This window comes from Bombina bombina, chromosome 5 (genome assembly GCF_027579735.1).
Source record: "Bombina bombina isolate aBomBom1 chromosome 5, aBomBom1.pri, whole genome shotgun sequence".
Classification (NCBI taxonomy): domain Eukaryota; kingdom Metazoa; phylum Chordata; class Amphibia; order Anura; family Bombinatoridae; genus Bombina; species Bombina bombina.
Genome location: NC_069503.1, coordinates 577951294 through 577973301, shown reverse-complemented (window position 1 = coordinate 577973301; position 22008 = coordinate 577951294). Strand labels below are relative to the sequence as shown.

The 22008-nt window shown below is 41.1% G+C and overlaps 1 protein-coding gene across 1 annotated transcript in view; it reads left to right on the top strand.

Annotated features, from left to right (window-relative positions):
• Window positions 1-22008, top strand: part of LOC128660601 (succinate dehydrogenase [ubiquinone] flavoprotein subunit B, mitochondrial) — a 412312-nt gene that overhangs the window by 275788 nt on the left and 114516 nt on the right. The gene's annotated exons all lie outside the window — the stretch shown is intronic.

Genomic DNA, 22008 nt, shown 5'->3' with positions numbered 1-22008 from the left:
TAAAAGCTGTGTCGACACAAGTACATGTAAAAACGGACATCCGCTCTCAGAAGAGTAAAAACAAAAACATAAATAGATATGCCAGGCTATGCAATAAATACGATAGTTTAAGCAATAAAAAAGACAAAGTCCAGTGTTCAACGGCACTCAGATCTGGATTGTTCAGAAAGGCTGTGTCAAAATGATTTATGAAAAACCTGGTAGCCTTTAAAACGTTTCCAATGTTCTCCACAAATGCTATATTGTCACTGCTCACAGGGCTTTCTTACAGCCTGAGCTTACCTTTGCTTCTTCGTCCGTTATGCGGCTCTTATGTCAGAAAATTATTTTGCGCTTACTGTTTAGAGCAGCCTCCGTGTATTCCAGACTGGGTTACGGTCCTAGCTTGATCCTCTTACATGTCCTTATCCTTCAATTATACCCTCTGCTCTTAGCAAGGTATAGTATTTCTCTTGTTAAGTGTATTCAGTCCACGGGTCATCCATTACTTATGGGATTATATCTCCTTCCCAACAGGAAGTTGCAAGAGAATCACCCAAGCAGAGCTGCTATATAGCTCCTCCCCTCACATGTCATATCCAGTCATTCTCTTGCAACTCAACTAGATAGGACGTTGTGAGAGGTCTGTGGTGTTTTTTATACTTAGTTTATTTCTTCAATCAAAAGTTTGTTATTTTAAATGGCACCGGAGTGTGCTGTTTGTTCTCAGGCAGTATTTGGAAGAAGAATCTGCCTGCGTTTTCTATGATCTTAGCAGAAGTAACTAAGATCCACTGGCTGTTCTCACACATTCTGAGGAGTGGGGTAACTTTCAGAAAGGGAATAGCGTGTGGGGGAATCCTGCAAACAAGGTATGTGCAGTAAATTATTTTTCTAAGGAATGGAATTGAGTAAGAAAATACTGCTGATACCGATGTAATGTAAGTACAGCCTTAAATGCAGCAGCGACTGGCATCAGGCTGATGAATGTATGTACAATAAGTAATTTTCTAAGGAATGGAATTTGACTAAGAAAATACTGTTAATACTGAAGTATTGTATAAGCCTTAACTGCAGTAGAAGCGACTGGTAGCAGGCTTATTAATAACACTACCTAACTTTTAAAGTGTATGTTTAAAACGTTTACTGGCATGTTATTCGTTTTTTGTGAGGTACTTTGGTGATAAATCTTTTGGGGCATGATTTTCCACATGGCTGTTGTTTATTTCTACATAGAAACGGTTAACTGAGGTTTACCACTGTTGTAACAGGAGTGGGAGGGGCCTATTTTAGCGCTTTTTTGCGCAGTAAAAATTCAGTTTCAGTCTTCCTGCTTCTTCCTCCTTGATCCAGGACGTCTCTAGAGAGCTCAGGGGTCTTCAAAAGTCATTTTGAGGGAGGTAATCAGTCACAGCAGACCTGTGACAGTGTGTTTGACTGTGATAAAAACGTTAATTGTTAAATTGATTATCCGTTTTTGGGTATTAAGGGGTTAATCATCCATTTGCTAGTGGGTGCAATACTTTGCTAACTTAATACATTTACTGTGAAAATTTGGTTGCTATAACTGATTTGGTTCATTGTTATTTCAACTGTGACGATTTTTTTGTGCTTCTTAAAGGCGCAGTAGCGTTTTTTATATTGCTTGTAAATTTATTTGAAAGGATTTTCCAAGCTTGTTAGTCTCATTGCGAGTCTGTTTAAACATGTCTGACACAGATGAATCTATTTGTTCACTATGTTTGAAGGCCAATGTGAAGCCCCACAGAAATATGTGTACTAAATGTATTGATGTCACTTTGAATAAAAGTCAATCTATATCTGTAAAGAAATTATCACCAGACAACGAGGGGGAAGTTATGCCGAATAACTCTACTCACGTGTCAGTACCTTCGCCTCCCGCTCAGGAGGCGCGTGATATTGTGGCGCCAAGTACATCAGAGAGGCCCATACAAATCACTTTGCAAGACATGGCTGCTGTTATGACAGAGGTATTATCTAAATTGCCTGAATTAAGAGGCAAGCGCGATAGCTCTGGGTTAAGGACAGAGCGCGCTGATGATGTGAGAGCCATGTCTGATACTGCGTCACAATTTGCAGAACATGAGGACGGAGAGCTTCATTCTGTGGGTGACGGATCTGATCCAGGAAGACCGGATTCAGAGATTTCTAATTTTAAATTTAAGCTTGAGAACCTCCGCTTATTGCTTGGGGAGGTATTAGCGGCTCTGAATGATTGTAACACGATTGCAATTCCAGAGAAAGTATGTAGGTTGGATAGATACTTTGCGGTACCGGTGTGTACTGACGTTTTTCCTATACCTAAAAGGCTTACAGAAATTATTAGCAAGGAGTGGGATAGACCCGGTGTGCCCTTTTCCCCTCCTCCGATATTTAGAAAAATGTTCCCAATAGACGCCACCACACGAGACTTATGGCAGACGGTCCCTAAGGTGGAGGGAGCAGTTTCTACTTTAGCTAAACGTACCACTATCCCGGTGGAGGATAGTTGTGCTTTTTCGGATCCAATGGATACAAAATTAGAAGGTTACCTTAAGAAAATGTTTGTTCAACAAGGTTTTATCTTACAGCCCCTTGCATGCATTGTGCCTGTCACTGCTGCTGCGGCATTCTGGTTTGAGTCTCTGGAAGAGGCCATTCGCACAGCTTCATTGGATGAGATTATGGCCAAGCTTAAAGCACTTAAGCTAGCTAATGCATTTGTTTCTGATGCCGTTGTACATTTAACTAAACTAACGGCTAAGAACTCCGGATTCGCCATCCAGGCGCGCAGAGCGCTATGGCTTAAATCCTGGTCAGCTGACGTGACTTCTAAATCTAAATTGCTTAATATTCCTTTCAAAGGGCAGACCTTATTCGGGCCCGGCTTGAAAGAAATTATTGCTGACATTACTGGAGGTAAGGGTCATACTCTTCCTCAGGACAGGGCCAAATCAAAGGCCAAACAGTCTAATTTTCGTGCCTTTCGTAACTTCAAGGCAGGAGCAGCATCAACTTCCTCCGCTCCAAAACAGGAAGGACCGGTTGCTCGTTACAGACAGGGCTGGAAAGCTAACCAGCCCTGGAACAAGGGCAAGCAAGCATTCAAATGGCCAAGTCTCATACAGAGATAGTTCTGGCATTTCTGAGGTCGCATGGGTGGAAAGTGAACGTGGAAAAGAGTTCTCTATCACCACTCACTCACCACTCTCCTTTCTAGGGACTCTTATAGATTCTGTAGAGATGAAAATTTACCTGACGGAGTCCAGGTTATCAAAGCTTCTAAATGCTTGCCGTGTCCTTCATTCCATTCCACGCCCGTCAGTGGCTCAGTGCATGGAAGTAATCGGCTTAATGGTAGCGGCAATGGACATAGTGCCATTTGCGCGCCTGCATCTCAGACCGCTGCAATTATGCATGCTAAGTCAGTGGAATGGGGATTACTCAGATTTGTCCCCTCTGCTAAATCTGGACCAAGAGACCAGAGATTCTCTTCTCTGGTGGCTTTCTCGGGTCCATCTGTCCAAGGGTATGACCTTTCGCAGGCCAGATTGGACGATTGTAACAACAGATGCCAGCCTTCTAGGTTGGGGCGCAGTCTGGAACTCCCTGAAGGCTCAGGGATTATGGACTCAGGAGGAGAAACTCCTCCCAATAAATATTCTGGAGTTGAGAGCAATACTCGATGCTCTTCTAGCTTGGCCTCAGTTAGCAACACTGAGGTTCATCAGATTTCAGTCGGACAACATCACGACTGTGGCTTACATCAACCATCAAGGGGGAACCAGGAGTTCCCTAGCGATGTTGGAAGTCTCAAAGATAATTCGCTGGGCAGAGTCTCACTCTTGCCACCTGTCAGCGATCTACATCCCAGGCATGGAGAACTGGGAGGCGGATTTTCTAAGTCGCCAGACTTTTCATCCGGGGGAGTGGGAACTTCATCCGGAGGTCTTCGCTCAACTGATTAATCGTTGGGGCAAACCAGATCTGGATCTCATGGCGTCTCGCCAGAATGCCAAGCTTCCTTGTTACGGATCCAGGTCCAGGGACCCGGGAGCGGCGCTGATAGATGCTCTGACAGCCCCTTGGGTCTTCAACATGGCTTATGTGTTTCCACCATTTCCGATGCTTCCTCGACTGATTGCCAAGATCAAACAGGAGAGAGCATCGGTGATTCTGATAGCGCCTGCGTGGCCACGCAGGACCTGGTATGCAGACCTAGTGGACATGTCGTCCTGTCCACCGTGGTTTCTACCTCTGAGGCAGGACCTTCTAATACAAGGTCCTTTCAAACATCCAAATCTAATTTCTCTGAGGCTGACTGCATGGAGATTGAACGCTTGATTCTATCAAAGAGTGGCTTCTCGGAGTCAGTTATTGATACCTTAATACAGGCACGGAAGCCTGTTACCAGGAAAATTTACCATAAGATATGGCGTAAATATTTATATTGGTGCGAATCCAAGGGTTACTCATGGAGTAAGGTTAGGATTCCTAGGATATTGTCCTTTCTACAAGAAGGTTTAGAAAAGGGTTTATCTGCTAGTTCGTTAAAGGGACAGATTTCTGCTCTGTCTATTCTCTTACACAAACGTCTGGCAGAAGTTCCAGATGTCCAGGTTTTTTGTCAGGCTTTGGCTAGGATTAAGCCGGTGTTTAAGACTGTTGCTCCTCCGTGGAGCTTAAACTTGGTTCTTAAAGTTCTTCAAGGGGTCCCGTTTGAACCCCTTCATTCCATTGATATTAAGCTTTTATCTTGGAAAGTTCTGTTTTTGATGGCTATTTCCTCGGCTCGAAGAGTCTCTGAGTTATCGGCCTTACATTGTGATTCTCCTTATCTGATTTTCCATTCAGACAAGGTAGTTCTGCGTACTAAACCTGGGTTTTTACCTAAGGTAGTTTCTAACAGGAATATCAATCAGGAGATTGTTGTTCCATCATTATGTCCTAATCCTTCTTCAAAGAAGGAACGACTTTTGCATAATCTGGACGTAGTCCGTGCCCTGAAGTTCTATTTACAGGCAACTAAAGATTTTCGTCAAACTTCTTCCCTGTTTGTCGTGTACTCTGGTCAGAGGAGAGGTCACAAAGCTTCGACAACCTCTCTCTCTCCTTTTGGCTTCGTAGCATAATACGTTTAGCCTATGAGACTGCTGGACAGCAGCCTCCTGAAAGAATTACAGCTCATTCCACTAGAGCTGTGGCTTCCACCTGGGCCTTTAAGAATGAGGCCTCTGTTGAACAGATTTGCAAGGCTGCAACTTGGTCTTCACTTCACACTTTTTCAAAATTTTACAAATTTGACACTTTTGCTTCTTCGGAGGCTGTTTTTGGGAGAAAGGTTCTACAGGCAGTGGTTCCTTCCGTTTAAGTTCCTGCCTTGTCCCTCCCATCATCCGTGTACTTTAGCTTTGGTATTGGTATCCCATAAGTAATGGATGACCTGTGGACTGAATACACTTAACAAGAGAAAACATAATTTATGCTTACCTGATAAATTTATTTCTCTTGTAGTGTATTCAGTCCACGGCCCGCCCTGTCTTTTAAGGCAGATTTAAATTTTAATTAAAACTCCAGTCACCACTGCACCCTATGGTTTCTCCTTTCTTGTCTTGTTTCGGTCGAATGACTAGATATGACATGTGAGGGGAGGAGCTATATAGCAGCTCTGCTTGGGTGATCCTCTTGCAACTTCCTGTTGGGAAGGAGATATAATCCCATAAGTAATGGATGACCCGTGGACTGAATACACTACAAGAGAAATAAATTTATCAGGTAAGCATAAATTATGTTTTCTCAGCTCACAAGATCGACCAGTTTTACCCTTTAACAAGGGCTTTTTCAAAATGTGCTAGAGCTAGTTGTGTCCTTTTTAAATGGATTACTCTCTCCTTATTGCTGGTATTGTGAGGGAGCAACCCCCTCTTAAAGGAACATATCTTTTTTTCTTAAAGGGACAGTCTACACCAGAATTTTTATTGTTTTAAAAGATAGATAATCCCTTTATTACCCATTTCTCAGTTTTGCATAACCAACACAGTTATAATAATATACTTTTAACCTCTGTGATCATCTTGTATCTAAGCCTCTGCAAACTGCCCCTTTTTCAGTTCTTTTGATAGACTTGCAGTCTAGCCAATCAGTGCCTTCTCCCAGATAACTTCTTGTGCACAAGCAGAGTGTTATCTATATGAAATACGTGAACTAACACCCTCTAGTGGTGAAAAACTGTTAAAATGCAATCTGAAAGAGGTGGGCTTCAAGGTCTAAGAAATTAGCATATGAACCTCCTAGGTTAAGCTTTCAACTAAGAATACCAAGAGAACAAAGCAAAATTGGTGATAAAACTAAATTGGAAAATTGTTTAAAATTACATGCTCTATCTGAATCATGAAAGTTTATTTTGGCCTAGACTGTCCCTTTAATCAGTGCTTACTCCACACAATTTCAATATTTCTCAGAAAATCATTATAATGTACAGACCACACATGATAAATGTTAAACGATTTATATACACTGCTCTATAAATAATATTCCAATATTATATTACTCAGTTATACATGAAGGGGGTCACATCTGATTCTGAATTTAGACCCTGTGGGTGCAGGGTTTTCATTCTGTAGATTAGTTCAGCTTCAGTTCTTAATAATTTGGTTTCAAGGTCCCCCCCTCATTCTGGTTTCACCTTTACTATCCCCCAAAAAAGTCTTTGAGTTTGTTATTATGTACCTCAGTAAAATGTTTATACAAATGTGTGTCTTTGTTACCCTTTTCTATAATACAAAGGTGTTCTCGGATTCTTTCTCTTAAAGGTCTTGAGGTTTCACCTAAATATTGCTTTTCTCTTGTTAAGTGTAGTCAGTCCACGGGTCATCCATTACTTATGGAATATATCTCTTCCTAACAGGAAGCTGCAAGAGGATCACCCAAGCAGAGCTGCTATATAGCTCCTCCCCTCACATGTCATATTCAGTCATTCTCTTGCAGCCTAACTAAAGATAGGTCGCTGTGAGAGGTCTGTGGTGTTTTTTAACTTAGTTTATTTCTACAATCAAAAGTTTGTTATTTTAAATGGCACCGGAGTGTGCTGTTTATTCTCAGGCAGCATTAGAAGAAGAATCTGCCTGCATTTTTTCTATGATCTTAGCAGACATAACTAAGATCCACTGGCTGTTCTCATCTGAGGAGTGAGGTAACTTCAGAGAAGGGGAATAGCATGCAGGGCCCCCCTGCAAATGAGGTATGTGCAGTAATTATTTTTCTGAGGAATGGAATTGACTGAGAAAATACTGCTGATACCAATGTAAAGTAAGTTCAGCCTTAAATGCAGTGATAGCGACTGGTATTAGGCTGATGAGTGTGTGTACACTGAATGTATTTTTCTAAGGAATGGAATTGACTCTGAAAATACTGTTAATACTGAAATAATGTATGAGCCTTAACTGCAGTAAAAGCGACTGGTAGCAGGCTTATTAATAACAATTCATAACTTTTCAAATGTATGTTTAAAATGTTTACTGGCATGATAATCGTTTTTTGTGAGGTACTTGGTGATAAAACTTATTGGGGCATGATTTTTACCACATGGCCATCTTTGTTTTCTGCATAGAAACAGTTTTCTGAGCTTCCCCACTGTTGTAATATGAGTGGGAGGGGCCTATTTTAGCGCTTTTTTTGCGCAGTAAAAATTCAGTCACAATCAGTCTACTTCATCCTCCATGATCCAGATCGTCTCTAGAGAGCTCAGGGGTCTTAAAAATTAATTTTGAGGGAGGTAATCAGTCACAGCAGACCTGTGACAGTGTGTTTTGACTGTGAGAAAAACGTTAATTATTAAATTGTTATCCGTTTTTGGGTATTAAGGGGTTAATCATCCATTTGCTGGTGGGTGCAATCCTTTGCTAACTTAATACATTTACTGTGAAAAATTGGTTGCTATAACTATTTTGGTTCATTGTTATTTCAACTGTGACAGCTTTTTGTGCTTCTTAAAGGCACAGTAGCGTTTTTTATATTGCTTGTAAATTTATTTAGAAAAGTATTTCCAAGCTTGCTAGTCTCATTGCTAGTCTGTTTAAACATGTCTGACACAGATGAATCTCTTTGTTCACTATGTTTAAAGGCCAATGTGGAGCCCAATAGAAATTTGTGTACTAATTGCATTGATGCTACTTTAAATAAAAGTCAATCTTTACATGTAAAGAAATTATCACCAGACAACGAGGGGGAAGTTATGCCGACTAACTCTCCTCACGTGTCAGTACCTTCGCCTCCCGCTCAGGAGGTGCGTGATTTTGTGGCGCCAAGTACATCAGGGAGGCCCTTACAAATCACTTTGCAAGACATGGCTACTGTTATGACAGAAGTATTATCTAAATTGCCAGAATTAAGAGGCAAGCGCGATAGCTTTGGGTTAAGGACAGAGCGCGCGGATGAGGTGAGAGCCATGTCAGATACTGCGTCACAGTTTGCAGAACGTGAAGACGGAGAGCTTCATTCTGTGGGTGACGGATCTGATCCAGGGAGACTGGATTCAGAGATTTCTAATTTTAAATTTAAGCTTGAGAACCTCCGCATATTGCTAGGGGAGGTATTAGCGGCTCTGAATGATTGTAACACGGTTGCAATTCCAGAAAAATTATGTAGGTTGGATAGATACTATGCGGTACCGGTGTGTACTGACGTGTTTCCTATACCTTAAAGGCTTACAGAGATTATTAACAAGGAGTGGGATAGACCTTGTGTGCCTTTTTCCCCTCCTCCCATATTTAGGAAAATGTTTCCTATAGACGCCACCACACAAGACTTATGGCAGACGGTCCCTAAGGTGGAGGGAGCAGTTTCTACTTTAGCTAAGCGTACCACTATCCCGGTGGAGGATAGTTGTGCCTTTTCAGATCCAATGGATAAGAAATTAGAGGGTTACCTTAAGAAAATGTTTGTTCAACAAGGTTTTATCTTACAGCCCCTTGCATGCATTGCGCCTGTCACTGCTGCGGCGGCATTCTGGTTTGAGTCTCTGGAAGAGGCCATTCGCACAGCTCCATTGGATGAAATTATGAACAAGCTTAAAGCACTTAAGCTAGCTAACGCATTTGTTTCTGATGCCGTCGTACATTTAACCAAACTTACGGCTAAGAACTCCGGATTCGCCATCCAAGCGCGCAGAGCGCTATGGCTTAAATCCTGGTCAGCTGACGTGACTTCTAAATCTAAATTGCTTAATATTCCTTTCAAAGGGCAGACCTTATTCGGGCCCGGCTTGAAAGAAATTATAGCTGACATTACGGGAGGTAAGGGCCATGCTCTACCTCAGGACAGGGCCAAATCAAAGGCCAAACAGTCTAATTTTCGTGCCTTTCGTAACTTCAAGGCAGGAGCAGCATCAACTTCCTCCGCTCCAAAACAGGAAGGAACTGTTGCTCGTTACAGGCAGGGCTGGAAAGTTAACCAGTCCTGGAACAAGGGCAAGCAGGCCAAGAAACCTGCTGCTGCCCCCAAGACAGCATGAAGAGAGGGCCCCCTATCCGGAAACGGATCTAGTGGGGGGCAGACTTTCTCTCTTCGCCCAGGCTTGGGCAAGAGATGTCCAGGATCCCTGGGCGTTGGAGATCATATCTCAGGGATATCTCCTGGACTTCAAAACTTCTCCTCCACGAGGGAGATTTCATCTTTAAAGGTTATCAGCAAACCAAATAAAGAAAGAGGCGTTTCTACGCTGTGTACAAGACCTCTTACTAATGGGGGTGATCCACCCAGTTCCGCAGACGGAACACGGGCAGGGATTCTATTCAAATCTATTTGTGGTTCCCAAGAAAGAGGGAACCTTCAGACCAATCTTGGACTTAAAAATCCTAAACAAATTTCTAAGAGTTCCATCATTCAAAATGGAAACTATTCGAACCATCCTTCCCATGATCCAAGAGGGTCAGTACATGACCACAGTGGACTTAAAGGATGCCTACCTTCACATACCGATTCACAAGGATGATTATCGGTACCTAAGATTTGCTTTCCTAGACAGGCATTACCAGTTTGTAGCTCTTCCCTTCGGATTAGCTACGGCTCCAAGAATCTTTACAAAAGTTCTGGGCTCACTTCTGGCGGTACTAAGACCGCAAGGCATAGCGGTGACTCCGTACCTAGACGACATTCTGATACAAGCGTCAAGTTTTCAAACTGCCAAGTCTCATACAGAGATAGTTCTGGCATTTCTGAGGTCGCATGGGTGGAAGGTGAACGTGGAAAAGAGTTCTCTATTACCACTTACAAGAGTTCCCTTTCTAGGGACTCTTATAGATTCTGTAGAGATGAAAATTTACCTGACAGAGGCCAGGTTATTAAAACTTCTAAATGCTTGCCGTGTCCTTCATTCCATTCCACACCTGTCAGTAGCTCAGTGTATGGAAGTAATCGGCTTAATGGTAGCGGCAATGGACATAGTACCATTTGCGCGCCTGCATCTCAGACCGCTGCAATTGTGCATGCTAAGTCAGTGGAACGGGGATTACTCAGATTTGTCCCCCCTACTAAATCTGGATCAAGAGACCAGAGATTCTCTTCTATGGTGGTTTTCTCGGCCACATCTGTCCAAGGGGATGACCTTTCGCAGGCCAGATTGGACGATTGTAACAACAGACGCCAGCCTTCTAGGCTGGGGCGCAGTCTGGAACTCCCTGAAAGCTCAGGGATTATGGACTCAGGAGGAGAAACTCCTCCCAATAAATATTCTGGAATTAAGAGCAATATTCAATGCTCTCCTAGCTTGGCCTCAGTTAGCAACTCTGAGGTTCATCAGATTTCAGTCGGACAACATCACGACTGTGGCTTACATCAACCATCAAGGGGGAACCAGAAGTTCCCTAGCGATGTTGGAAGTCTCAAAGATAATTCGCTGGGCAGAGTCTCACTCTTACCACCTGTCAGCGATTTACATCCCAGGCGTGGAGAACTGGGAGGCGGATTTTCTAAGTCGCCAGACTTTTCATCCGGGGGAGTGGGAACTTCATCCGGAGGTCTTTGCTCAACTGATTCATCGTTGGGGCAAACCAGATCTGGATCTCATGGCGTCTCATCAGAACGCCAAGCTTCCTTGTTACGGATCCAGGTCCAGGGACCCGGGAGCGGTGCTGATAGATGCTCTGACAGCCCCTTGGGTCTTCAACATGGCTTATGTGTTTCAACCATTCCCGATGCTTCCTCGTTTGATTGCCAAGATCAAACAGGAGAGAGCTTCGGTGATTCTGATAGCGCCTGTGTGGCCACGCAGGACCTGGTATGCAGACCTAGTGGACATGTCGTCCTGTCCACCGTGGTCTCTGCCTCTGAGACAGGACCTTCTAATTCAGGGTCCTTTCAACCATCCAAATCTAATTTCTCTGAGGCTGACTGCATGGAGATTGAACGCTTGATTCTATCAAAGCGTGGCTTCTCGGAGTCAGTTATTGATACCTTAATACAGACTAGGAAGCCTGTTACCAGAAAAATTTACCATAAGATATGGCGTAAATATTTATATTGGTGCGAATCCAAGAGTTACTCATGGAGTAAGGTTAGGATTCCTAGGATATTGTCCTTTCTACAAGAGGGTTTAGAAAAGGGCTTATCTGCTAGTTCGTTAAAGGGACAGATTTCTGCTCTGTCTATTCTTCTACACAAACGTCTGGCTGAAGTTCCAGACGTTCAGGCTTTTTGTCAGGCTTTAACTAGGATTAAGCCTGTGTTTAAGACTGTTGCTCCGCCGTGGAGCTTAAACTTAGTTCTTAATGTTCTTCAAGGCGTTCCATTTGAACCCCTTCATTCCATTGATATCAAGCTGTTATCCTGGAAGGTTTTCTTTTTGATGGCTATTTCCTCGGCTCGAAGAGTCTCTGAGTTATCTGCCTTACATTGTGATTCTCCTTATCTGATTTTTCATTCAGACAAGGTAGTTCTGCGTACTAAACCTGGGTTCTTACCTAAGGTAGTTACTAACAGGAATATCAATCAAGAGATTGTTGTTCCATCACTGTGTCCTAACCCTTCTTCAAAGAAGGAACGACTTTTGCATAATCTGGACGTAGTCCGTGCCCTGAAGTTCTATTTGCAGGCAACTAAAGATTTTCGTCAAACTTCTTCCCTGTTTGTCGTTTACTCTGGACAGAGAAGAGGTCAAAAGGCTTCGGCTACCTCTCTCTCTTTTTGGCTTCGTAGCATAATACGTTTAGCCTATGAGACTGCTGGACAGCAGCCTCCTGAAAGGATTACAGCTCATTCTACTAGAGCTGTGGCTTCCACCTGGGCCTTTAAAAATGAGGCCTCTGTTGAACAGATTTGCAAGGCTGCGACTTGGTCTTCGCTTCACACCTTTTCAAAATTTTACAAATTTGACACTTTTGCTTCTTCGGAGGCTATTTTTGGGAGAAAGGTACTTCAGGCAGTGGTTCCTTCTGTTTAATGTTCCTGCCTTGTCCCTCCCTTCATCCGTGTACTTTAGCTTTGGTATTGGTATTCCATAAGTAATGGATGACCCGTGGACTGACTACACTTAACAAGAGAAAACATAATTTATGCTTACCTGATAAATTTATTTCTCTTGTAGTGTAGTCAGTCCACGGCCCGCCCTGTCTTTAAGGCAGATCTAAATTTTAATTAAACTCCAGTCACCACTGCACCCTATGGTTTCTCCTTTCTCGTCTGCTTTGGTCGAATGACTGAATATGACATGTGAGGGGAGGAGCTATATAGCAGCTCTGCTTGGGTGATCCTCTTGCAGCTTCCTGTTAGGAAGAGATATATTCCATAAGTAATGGATGACCCGTGGACTGACTACACTACAAGAGAAATACATTTATCAGGTAAGCATAAATTATGTTTTTACAGCTGCATTAATATATGTTTTTATTTATCCTAATATTTCATTGCTTAATATTTTATGACAGTTAATATCTTCTAGTAAGTTGATATCATATACGTTTCTGAAATTGAAATATTGTTAAATTCTGTAGCCTAGAATTTGCAGATAATAGAGTTTTTCTCTGGTTAAGACCTCCGCTATTTTCTAATAGTGCCAGTATATTTCTTCATATGTGCTACTTTCTTCTTCTCTTTGGGATTTAGGAAATCCCTTATATTTGGCAGTGGGGTAAGGGTTCTAGCACCAGTTTAGTCTACACTTTCACACTACAATATCCTCTTTTTTAACTGTGTGACAGATCCCATCAGTGTGTGAGGAATTTCCCACATTACAAATTAAGTATAGTAATTTGATCCTAAAATTGATATTTTTTCCATTAGAGATACTATCCTGATTGAAATCAATAGAGAAACTATAACTACAGAGAATTGGAGTATAAATGGGAATATGAGGGAAACTAAAGATGTAATGGGCCCGATTTATTAAGGGCCGAATGCCCCTGTTTCCACACGAGCCTTTAGGTTAAGGACCGCGGCTTCTTAACTCGTCCGCCTGCTCCGAGACTGCGGACATAAATCTGCCCAATCTCATACGATCGGGTTGATCGACACCCTCTGCTAGCGGCCGATTGACGGCATATCTGCAGGGGGAGGCATTGCACAAGCAGTTCACAAGAACTGCTTGTGCAATGTTAAATGCCGACAGCGTATGCTGTCGGCATTCAGCGATTTTGGGCGGACATAATCCTATACAGCGGATCATGTCCGCCCGACTGTTAATAAATTGGCCCCAATTAATGAATTTGAAAAAGTAATGGTAAAAGAACTGAAACAAAAGACTGAACTAATCTTTTTGGGGAAATATATTACTCAAAAAATGATCCCAAGGAGGCTTAGATTAGAAAAAACATATTAATTCGAACTAAATGAAACTTAAAGATGAATGGTTTACAGTTTTAGAAAAGACCTCTTTTGTTTTAATAGACATTATAAAGAAAGCAAGAGCTATAAGTCTTGAAGAACTTGATAAGAAAATAAGACGAGAGATAATTGAAAGTAGGAAAGATACAGATATATTTAAAGAGACAAAACTAAATTATAAATACTCTAAATCATACTAAGACAGAAATACAAAAAATTAAGTGGAAAAAAATGAAAAGGGATGAACAGGACTACTCGGGGGGAGGTGAAAATCAGCTAACTACTGAGCAGGTAGAGGAAAATATTGCTGCAGTATACCAACTAAGGGGAAGGGAAATAGTGGAGAAAGATAGGGAACTTGGACAGAAAGCAAAAGATGGGTATAAAACCCAAGATAATGACCCATTAAGGGAACATGAAAATAAGCGAAGAAGATATAGGAATACTTCATACACAAGAGAATCAGAATGGTATTACAGAGCACCAAGAATAAATTATTATAATAATTTAATTCACCAATATAATAATTAGAATCACCAGTATAACCGTAATTACCAAAATAGGGGCAATTACTATGGAAATATGGAACGTCACCCATACTGGCATGAAGAAAGAGTATTTGCTAATACACATCACAGTAATCAAACTAAGTCTTAAAGAACACCTATATTTAACCCTAGGGAGGAAAAAAAAAATGGAGAATTACACTCAGGAATAGGTATAGACCATTAGAGTCCACTTCTGGGATTGAAACACTACCTAATGTAGAAGGATGGGAGCAGGAAGGAGACAGAGTTAATTTTTTAGGAGATACCCCAAAAGCTAAATATACCAGAGAATTTTTAACAGAAAAATTACACCTGGCACCGCTAATGAACATAAGAAAAAAACATCTAGAGGAAAAAGAGGAGGAAGGGGCAGAAACAATAAAGAGGCCAAGAGAGAGGAGGGAGATATGGTAAATAAGGGAGTATTCAATATCAGCAAACAGGTATTAACAAATTAGGAAAAAAGAGTGCTAGGTTTAGGGTTATCCTTTGCCCCACCGCAAAAATGAACAAGTTTGAAACCCATATAAATGTTCATCAATTTATAAGAAAATTAACGCTGAAAAGATACTTTCTAAAGCATCCTGTAGAAACTAATAGATTTGTCACGAATACAGGAAATTCAACTATAAATGACCTGAATAAATATAAGCATACAGTGTTAAGGTTCTACCCTATACAAGAAAATGGGAAGAATATTGAACTGTTTGAGTAACTTGTTTTGAAGGATCTAGAAAAGTGTAATATAAATTATAGATAACCTATAAATCTAACCAAACAAGAAAATGATTCGCTCAAAAGACTAAAAGTGAACAAAAATCATGATAAAACCAGCAGACAAAGAATACTATCTAGAAGAGGCAAATAGACTTTTAGGGGATACAACGACCTATAAAGAACTTAAGAGATACCCTACAAGAGCAGACCTTATATTATTGAGTAGAAAACTTGAGGAAGCAAAAAATGAGGTAAAACTCAGTGCAAAAGAATTTGATTTTGTCAATCCAACATTTCCTAGGGTACCCATTTTGAATTTTCTTCTGTTAAGTGTGATCAGTCCACGGGTCATCATTACTTCTGGGATATTACTCCTCCCCAACAGGAAGTGCAAGAGGATTCACCCAGCAGAGCTGCCATATAGCTCCTCCCCTCTACGTCACTCCCAGTCATTCTCTTGCACCCAACGACTAGATAGGATGTGTGAGAGGACTATGGTGATTATATTTAGTTTTATACCTTCAATCAAAAGTTTGTTATTTTATAATAGCACCGGAGTGTGTTATTCCTTCTCTGGTAGAATTTGAAGAAGAATCTACCAGAGTTTTTACTATGATTTTAGCCGGAGTAGTTAAGATCATATTGCTGTTTCTCGGCCATCTGAGGATAGGTAAACTTCAGATCAGGGGACAGCGGGCAGATTAATCTGCAAAGAGGTATGTAGCAGCTTTTATTTTCTGACAATGGAATTGATGAGAAAATCCTGCCATACCGATATAATGTCATGTATGTATATTTTACACTTCAGTATTCTGGGGAATGGTACTTCACTGGAATTACACTGTGTACATAAGACTTTAGCCTATTTTGCAGGGACTAGCAACAGGCTTTTTAATAACTCTTAATTTATGTTAAACGTTTTTGCTGGAATGTAAAATCGTTTTCATTTTCTGAGGTACTGGGTGAATAAAATGTTTGGGCACTATTTTTCCACTTGGCAGTTGCTTGATCTAATTCTGACAGTTTACTGATCTCTCTCACTGTTGTGTGTGAGGGGGAGGGGCCTTTTTTGGCGCTTTTGCTACGCATCAAAAAATTCAGTCAGAAGCTCATTGTATTTCCTGCATGATCCGGTTCATCTCTACAGAACTCAGGGGTCTTCAAAACTTGTTTTGAGGGAGGTAATCATTCACAGCAGAGCTGTGAGATTGTAGTTGACTGTGATAAAAAACGTTTATTCTTTAACTTTTTTTCTGCTATCAGGGTTAGTTATCCTTTGCTAATGGGAACAAACCTTTGCTAAAATTGTGTTTTTTACAGAGATTGATGCTATAACCTTTTCTTATAGATTCTGTAGAAATGAAGATTTACCTGACAGAAGACAGGTTAACAAGACTTCAAAGTGCTTGCCGCGCCCTTCATTCCATTCAACACCCGTCAGTGGCTCAATGCATGGAGGTAATCGGCTTAATGGTAGTGGCAATGGACATAGTACCCTTTGCACGCTTACACCTCAGACCACTGCAATTGTGCATGCTAAGTCAGTGGAATGGGGATTACTCAGACTTGTCCCCTTCTCTGAATCTGGATCAAGAGACAAGAAATTCTCTTCTATGGTGGCTTTCTCGGCCACATCTGTCCAGGGGGATGCCATTCAGCAGGCCAGACTGGACAATTGTAACAACAGACGCCAGCCTTCTAGGTTGGGGTGCCGTCTGGAATTCTCTGAAGGCTCAGGGACAATGGAGTCAGGAGGAGAGTCTCCTACCAATAAACATTCTGGAATTGAGAGCAGTTCTCAATGCCCTCCTGGCTTGGCCCCAGTTGACAACTCGGGGGTTCATCAGGTTTCAGTCGGACAACATCACGACTGTAGCTTACATCAACCATCAGGGAGGGACAAGAAGCTCCCTAGCAATGATGGAAGTATCAAAGATAATTCGCTGGGCAGAGTCTCACTCTTGCCACCTGTCAGCAATCCACATCCCGGGAGTGGAGAACTGGGAGGCGGATTTCTTAAGTCGTCAGACTTTTCATCCGGGGGAGTGGGAACTTCATCCGGAGGTCTTTGCTCAAATACTTCGTCATTGGGGCAAACCAGAGATAGATCTCATGGCGTCTCGACAGAACGCCAAGCTTCCTCGTTACGGGTCCAGATCCAGGGATCCAGGAGCAGTCCTGATAGATGCCTTGACAGCACCTTGGACCTTCAGGATGGCTTATGTGTTTCCACCCTTCCCGATGCTTCCTCGATTGATTGCCAGAATCAAGCAGGAGAGAGCATCAGTTATTCTAATAGCACCTGCATGGCCACGCAGGACTTGGTATGCAGACCTGGTGGACATGTCATCCTGTCCACCTTGGTCTCTACCTCTGAAACAGGACCTTCTGATACAGGGTCCTTTCAAACATCAAAATCTAACTTCTCTGAAGCTGACTGCTTGGAAATTGAACGCTTGATTTTATCAAAACGTGGGTTTTCGGAGTCAGTTATTGATACCTTAATACAGGCTAGGAAGCCTGTTACCAGAAAGATTTACCATAAGATATGGCGTAAATACCTATATTGGTGCGAATCCAAAGGTTACTCTTGGAGTAAGGTTAGGATTCCTAGGATATTGTCTTTTCTACAAGAAGGTTTAGAAAAGGGTTTATCTGCTAGTTCATTAAAGGGACAGATCTCAGCTCTGTCCATTCTGTTGCACAAACGTCTGTCAGAAGTTCCAGACGTTCAGGCTTTTTGTCAGGCTTTGGCCAGGATTAAGCCTGTGTTTAAAACTGTTGCTCTGCCATGGAGTTTAAACCTTGTTCTTAACGTTTTACAGGGCGTTCCGTTTGAACCCCTTCATTCCATTGATATAAAGTTGTTATCTTGGAAAGTTCTATTTTTAATGGCTATTTCCTCGGCTCGAAGAGTCTCTGAGTTATCAGCCTTACATTGTGATTCTCCTTATTTGATTTTTCATTCGGATAAGGTAGTTCTGCGTACTAAACCTGGGTTCTTACCTAAGGTAGTCACTAACAGGAATATCAATCAAGAGATTGTTGTTCCTTCTTTGTGTCCAAATCCTTCTTCGAAGAAGGAACGTCTTCTGCACAATCTGGATGTAGTTCGTGCCCTAAAATTTTACTTACAGGCAACTAAGGAATTTCGACAAACGTCTTCCCTGTTTGTCGTTTACTCTGGTCAGAGGAGAGGTCAAAAGGCTTCTGCTACCTCTCTTTCTTTTTGGCTTCGTAGCATAATTCGTTTAGCTTATGAGACTGCTGGACAGCAGCCTCCTGAAAGAATTACAGCTCATTCCACTAGAGCTGTGGCTTCCACTTGGGCCTTTAAGAATGAGGCCTCTGTTGAACAGATTTGCAAGGCTGCAACTTGGTCTTCGCTTCATACTTTTTCCAAATTTTACAAATTTGACACTTTTGCTTCCTCGGAGGCGATTTTTGGGAGAAAGGTCCTTCAGGCAGTGGTTCCTTCTGTATAAAGAGCCTGCCTATCCCTCCCGTCATCCGTGTACTTTTGCTTTGGTATTGGTATCCCAGAAGTAATGATGACCCGTGGACTGATCACACTTAACAGAAGAAAACATAATTTATGCTTACCTGATAAATTCCTTTCTTCTGTAGTGTGATCAGTCCACGGCCCGCCCTGTTTTTTAAGGCAGGTAAATATTTTTTAAATTATACTCCTGTCACCACTACACCCTTTGGCTTCTCCTTTCTTGTTGGTCCTTGGTCGAATGACTGGGAGTGACGTAGAGGGGAGGAGCTATATGGCAGCTCTGCTGGGTGAATCCTCTTGCACTTCCTGTTGGGGAGGAGTAATATCCCAGAAGTAATGATGACCCGTGGACTGATCACACTACAGAAGAAAGGAATTTATCAGGTAAGCATAAATTATGTTTTTTGCCCAAAATACATAAAAACTTGGAAACTCCCCCTCAGTCGCCCTGTAATATCAGGAATAAACTCTTTAACCTCAAATCTTTCCCAATACGTAGATAGATATTTACAAAAATATGTAAAGTCTCTACCTTCTTATCTGAAAGACTCTACGCAAGTACTTCAACAGCTTTAAGGGGAAACTTTTTCTGGCTACCTGCGATGTAACTTAGTTGTATACCAACACTGAACACACATTGGGTGTAGAAGCTGTTAGAAAATACCTAAATGAAGATAAGGACATAGCCAGGGAACAAACACAGTTTCTACTAGACAGCATTAAGCTTATTTTGGAGAACCATATCTTTTCCTTTAACGGAAAGATGTATGTACAGATAAAGGGGACAGCCATGGGTACCAGGTTTGCACCAAGCTATGCAAACCTCTTTATGGGGAACTGGGAAACAGAATTCCTGGGTTCGTGCAGCTTGGTCGGGGACCTGGTACTTTACAAACGTTATATAGATGATATACTAATGATATGGAAGGGTAGCGATGATACTTTTAGAGATTTCTTCTTGTTAATGAACAGAAATTAAAAAGGCTTGACTTTCACGTATGAGTATAGTAAAGGGAAGATCTTGTTTCTAGATCTTGAAATTGAAGTCGTAAATTCCAATTTTGAAACAAAAACATTTTTTTTTTAAAATGTTGACGTGAATGATTTTATTCATGCGAGTAGTTGTCACCTAAATAAGTGAAAAGAAAACATCCCAAACACGCAGATTCTGAGGGTAAGAAAAAATTGCTCTAGATTGCTAGACTACGAAGAACAAGCTAGAATTCTGAGCAAAAAAATGTCAGATTAGGGCAATAAGGAGAGCGATACAAAAAAAGCCTATGATGAGATAAAAAAAAGTAGATAGGACCCTGCAGGAAAAAGAAAAAAAAAGAAAGAGGAGAACCATAATCTAAAAGTCCCTTTTATCACTAACTACAATGGGCAACATAAAAAAATGGAACGGATAATAAGGAAACACTGGCATCTCATTAGAAAAGATCTGATTATAGGAGATAAAATAACCATCAATCCCCAGTTTATATACAAAAGATCACAAAATCTTAAAAGGATTCTAGCACCAAGTTAATTTAAGACAAAAGATCAAGGTAATAGGCAACTAGACCTGCAAGGCAAGGAAATAAAGTTTTTTTTTCCCAATGTTTTTGTTGCAGATTCTGCCATTATAGCAAAAAAGTTAAAAACTTTTCCTCGAGTCAGACTGGTGAAATATTTGACATCAAAGACACTATCAGATGCACTGACAAGGGGGTAATTTATTTAATAGAATGCAGCTGTAAAAAAAACAATATTTAGGTGAAACCTCAAAAACTTTAAGAGAAAGAATCCGAGAACACCTTTGTATTATAGAAAAGGGTAACAAAGACACACATTTGTATAAACATTTTACTGAGGTACATAATAATAAACTCACAGACTTTTCATTTTCGAGGATAGTAAATGTGTATCCAGAATGCAGGGGGGGGGGGCTTGAAACCAAATTATTAAGAACTGAAGCTGAACTAATCTACAGAATGAAAACGCTGCACCCACAGGGTCTAAATTCATAATTAGATGTGACCCCCTTCATGTATGAGTAATAAAATATTGGAATGGTATTTATAGAGCCGTATATATAAATCTGCTTACATTTATCATGTGTGGTCTGTACATTGAAATTATATATGAAAAATATCAAAATTGTGTGGAGTAAGCACTGATTAAGAAAAAGGATATGTTCCTTTAAGAGTGGGTTGCTCCCTTACAATACCATCCAATAAGGAGAGAGTAATCCATTTTAAAAGGACATAACCAGCTCTAGCACATTTTGAAAAAGCCCTTGTTAAAGGGTGAAACCGGTCGATCGTGTGAGCTGAGAAATACTATACCTTGCTTAGAGCAGAGGGTATAATTGAAGGATAAGGACATGTAAGAGGATCAAGCTAGGACCGTAACCAGGGATTCTCCAGTGTGAGCAAACGGACTTGCGGAATCACCCAACACATAGAACAACAAGTCCGGCCCACTGACGTCAGATGAACAGTCTGGAATACACGGAGGTTCCTCTGAGCAGTAAGCGCAAAATAATTTTCTGACATAAGAGCTGCATAGCGGATGAAGAAGCAAAGGTCAGCTCAGGCTGTAAGAAAGCCCTGTGAGCAGTGACAATATAGCATTTGTGGAGAACATTGGAAACGTTTTAAAGGCTACCAGGTTTTTACTAAACCATTTTGACACAGCCTGTCTGAACAATCCAGATCTGAGTGCCGTTGAGCACTGGACTTTGTCTTTTTTATTGCTTAAACTATCGTATTTATTGCATAGCCTGGCATATCTATTTATGTTTCTGTTTTTAGTCTTCTGAGAGTGGACGTCCGTTTTTACATGTATTTGTGTAGACACAGCTTTTAATGTATATAATTTTATAATATAAAAGTTTGTTTTTTTTATCCTAATATTTCATTGCTTATTATTTTATGGGAGTTCATATCTTCTAGTAAGTTGGTATCATAAACGGTTCTGAAATTGAAATATTGTTAAATTCTGTAACCTAGCATTTGCAGATAATAGATAATATTTTCTCTGGTTAAGACCTCCGCTATTTTCTAATAGTGCCAGTATATTTTTCATGTGCTACTTTCTTCTTCTCTTTGGGATTTAGTTAAAGGGGGAACCCCTTATATTTGGTAGTGGGGTAAGTGTTCTAGTGCTCGTTTAGTCTACACTTTCACACTACACTTCTGGATGTTTCAAATTAATTACAGATACCAATAATACTGTGTATCAACCTAGCAGATTGCAACAAAGTATCAACAGATAACAGCAATTGCTGCTAGTAAGAACAAGATAAAAGCTTGAAACACATTCATATGCATAAACACATAGAGGATTAGAATCATTGCTACAGAGAGCACATAGTGCCACAGCACGCTCTCAAAGTAGCAAACATATCAGTCCACTCAGAGTCACTGGGCACTTAGTGTTAACAACACGTTCCAGAATCCTCCA